We start from the raw sequence: 3,972 nt of genomic DNA, 5'->3' as shown, positions 1-3,972 counted from the left end.
CCATCCTTACAAGCTCCAATTTTTTCAGGTAAGTTGTTTTTTTTTTTATTTGTTCTATCTTTTTGCATATTTAGATTAATATTTGTTCATCAAAATAGGACTGTAATTCTCTTTTCTTCTGTTTACGGTTAGGATAACTTGGCCTTTTTCTAAGTAGTACTTGACATAACAGAATAAGGATGCAAATTTTAAAATTGTGGTCTGTAAAATTTTCTTCTTTTTCAAATTGTGTATAAATGGGTTTTTGGAAAAAACTATTATTGTATCATATCATAATTTTATTTCTCACCTTTTGAGTTTAAAAGGATCAAATCAAACTAAAGAGAATGAAAACTGACAATTTAGAAAGAGTGAATAGTTTTTCTCAATTCTTGACAAATGCAACTGAAGAGAATAAAGACGGCGATTTTAGTGTGAAACTTGAGACGTTCAAATTCAAAAGATCAAAATCTTAGACAAAAAATAGAGTCCACTTGAAGCCGATCTCTCTCTAAGGCCAATTGTGTTCTCCGCCTCTAACTTGATTAGGCTTTTTCAAATTCTGTAGTCGAAGACAATAATTAAGATCCCCAACTTATGCCAGACACTAGGTATAGTGCATTGTACATTCCTGTTCCAGGCTTTGTTGATAATTCAAACATTAGCCATGAACTATTCAAGTGCGTCTATTATTAAATACTCAATTGTTCAATGAAAAAGATTGAGGAAGGTCATTAGAAGATGATTGTGTTATTTGCAGAATTATATATAGATTTTCAACATATGTGTCTCTCTTATTTTATCATTTAGGTGCTGCTAGCATTTGATGTTGGATGTGTACTTAAAGGCGAGATTGTTTAGAAAAGCTGAAATCACCTTGCCGTCCAAATAGTTATGGAATCAGTGAACTAGCAAAGATCTATATTAAGTTGATGATATGTATAATTGCATTTACATTTGCAAGTATGCTATCACTTTGTTGGAGCATTTAAAAATTTACTATATTCAAAAAATATTTTACTGACCGTTAATGAAATATTGAGATACAAGAATTTGTACAGAATATGAATGTTAAAACATTTTCAACAGACTGAGTGTTGTATATTATAATCATTTCACCAGAACACGTTTTTCGTTAGAAGACCACTTCAAATTTTAATTGATTCATTTTGAATTGTCTAAGTTTTTGTATTGTGGGTGAAGATAGGGTGGAACTACATGGCTAGAGAGCACTTAATCAATTTATTTTCTTATATATATTGTTAATTTTTTTGTCAGAGGTGACACAATTTTTCCTGATCATTCAAATTCAAATTTCAGTTACTGCTTTCTTCTGTATTTTATATTACCTTTTGCTATAATTCATTGATGAATTAATACGTTGTACATAATTGTATAAGGTGTCATATATTAAATGTATGCATTTACCTATACAATTACCAACTTTCAGATTTTAATTTTTTGTTTGGGAATTAAGATTTTCTGATTAAAAATTCCATATTGAATTCACACATTTTCCAGTACAAACACCACTACATTTTAGTAAAATCAATTAGCTTACTGAAACACCTTCTGTATCAAAGAATTATCTAAACAAAATGAAAATAAAAACATCATTACTTAATATATCAACTCTTTCAACCTTTGGCTTCTGACTTTCGGTTATCTCCATCATAAAAAAGTAGATATCTTATAGTAGTAGGCTTCATCTAGAATTGGTTATCATGGAATATTTTTCATAAACGTTCACATGATATAAACCATGTCATCTTCAATATCAATTCAGCAAATATAATATCCTCTTTTCTTCATTTTAGCTTTACCATAAAATGTAAAACGATATGTTTTGTGATGAAAGGTGCATGTTATTTTTCAGGTTCTTTGATAGAGTTAATTGTCCTTTTCTTTGGATCAATCAATTTCAAGGTACTTGAAGAAGTTTTGAAATTGGAAGGAGCTCATGTAAGTTTTTATACGTACGATTGTCTTGCTCTTGCGTTTGGGATGCATTTTAAATTATTCTTACTTTTGTTTAATTGACATAATTTTATTTTATTACTTTTTCTCATTTACTTCAAAAATCATTGACTTAAGCATTTAAGATAATGCACCACAACACAAGCTGGATGTTGTGTTGTTAAAAAATATTGTCTGTATTGTGATAATTTTGCAAATCTGGCTCAATTTTCTGTACTTTGAAGAATGGAGGATATAATTCTGCCCATCTCCATTTAAAAAATGCTTATATACTATAACATTTAAGTTTATCGTTTGTCTATAATTTATTCATTACAATATTATCCCATTATGCCATTTGTTTATTTGTTACAGTAAGGTATTAAAATATTTTAAAAATTTAAAGATCTGTCAGTTTAAAATTTAAGGAGATTATGACATAGTTCGTCATGATTGGTGGTTCACATCTGTTCCAGCTTTAATGCAATATAATAGGTAAATAGTATTGAAAATGAACTCCTATAACATTAAATTCAACATTTCATTTTGCATACTCAAGTTATGATTTTGGGATTTCTCTCTGATGAAAAAATACAATTTAATGATAACAGAACAGTCTTAGTATATTAATGATAACATAACAGTCTTTTTTCTAAAATAGTTTGTTTATTTAGAGTCACATATTAATGTACTATATTTGGAGTGTTTTGTGATGTTTCGTCCTTTTTAATGATGTCAGTGTTCTCAAGGAATGGCAAGTCTCATCATCGACTCATAGGCATGTGTATTTGCATGAGCATTGTACTTCCATGTATAGATCCTTGGAAATTTAATATCTATACTTAAAATATTTAATAATCATTCAAAAGTTAATCCCTTTATTTTCATCCTTGCAAGACAATTGGACTATGGATCGTATTATCTCTCTACTGGCTTAAGATGATGGTTAGTGCTTGACCCATCTAAATTGATTAAAAAAATATGATATATTACCCAACTTTCAAAGCCTGAAGATTGATGTTTAAGAGATGATGTTTGATTTATAATGCATATATTGATTTTTCAATTTATAAAGTTTTATGACATGTCAAGTTCTGACTAAAAATGTTAATTTGGAGATCTTCATGTTGTCATATTCTTATTTTATTTATATAGTTAAATAATTTTCATAGATATCTTCATCTCACCCACAACATAAGCATTTGTGAAAGCCCATTTGTTCTTGCTAATGATCGAAAAGAAAGTTGTCTGCTCAAAAAAAGGCTGGAACAACGGATAATAGAACTTTATGCAGCACTTACACATTACTCTTATAGTATAATATCCTTCTTATGGTCAGGGGTAGCGAGACCTGAAAGAAGTGTTAAAGAATCGAAGAAAATAAAGAATATGAAGTGCGGCTATCTCCTTTGCCGCACAACATCAGTTTACCACATAATATTTGTGGTTCACTTCATCACACTCTCAATTAACAACAGAAGGGGATATGACATTTATATGAAAATGTAGTGCTACTTTTAATATGTATGTATATTTCAAATCATATAGTACATTGATCAGTTTCTAATTCAAATTATTTACTTCTTATTTAATTTTATGACACCGCTTTTTTTTCGTTGCGTTTTCTCTTCTCTCTGCCTATTTTATGTTCTTATTCTAATATAAAGTCTTCTTAAAGAGTTATATTAAAGTTATAATGTAAGTAAAGAGTTTGATGAAATTTGTTGATTTCAAAGGAATGTTGATATATTATTCTTGAGATAAATCTATTGAAAGACAACTTCATAGCTTAATAAAAGATCTTACTTAGATGATGTTGAGATCTTTACACAATTCTATTTTCAAGCGTTTGTATTTTGATTGGGGGTCATCTCTATCAACTTTTGCTTTCTTACAGGCGATAACAATACTCTTAGAAATACATATTTTGCATACACATATTTGTATTTTTTTTATCTTTTAACTTTGAAATAATCCGCACACCGCGCGGAGATAGATACTAGTAAAATAAATAAAGAAAAAAAGAGAGAGGAAGGA

At 28.9% G+C, this 3,972-nt stretch overlaps 1 long non-coding RNA gene across 1 annotated transcript; it reads left to right on the top strand.

Annotated features, from left to right (window-relative positions):
- Positions 1 to 3,548, top strand: LOC124895249. The gene is made up of 3 exons (XR_007051608.1): positions 1 to 28; positions 1,856 to 1,941; positions 3,275 to 3,548. It is a non-coding gene; the product is annotated as an uncharacterized LOC124895249 (long non-coding RNA).
- Positions 3,549 to 3,972: the final 424 nt, after the last annotated feature.

The sequence above is a fragment of the Capsicum annuum genome, unplaced genomic scaffold (genome assembly GCF_002878395.1).
Source record: "Capsicum annuum cultivar UCD-10X-F1 unplaced genomic scaffold, UCD10Xv1.1 ctg80857, whole genome shotgun sequence".
NCBI classification, from domain to species: domain Eukaryota; kingdom Viridiplantae; phylum Streptophyta; class Magnoliopsida; order Solanales; family Solanaceae; genus Capsicum; species Capsicum annuum.
This window is presented reverse-complemented; position numbering and strand designations above follow the sequence as displayed.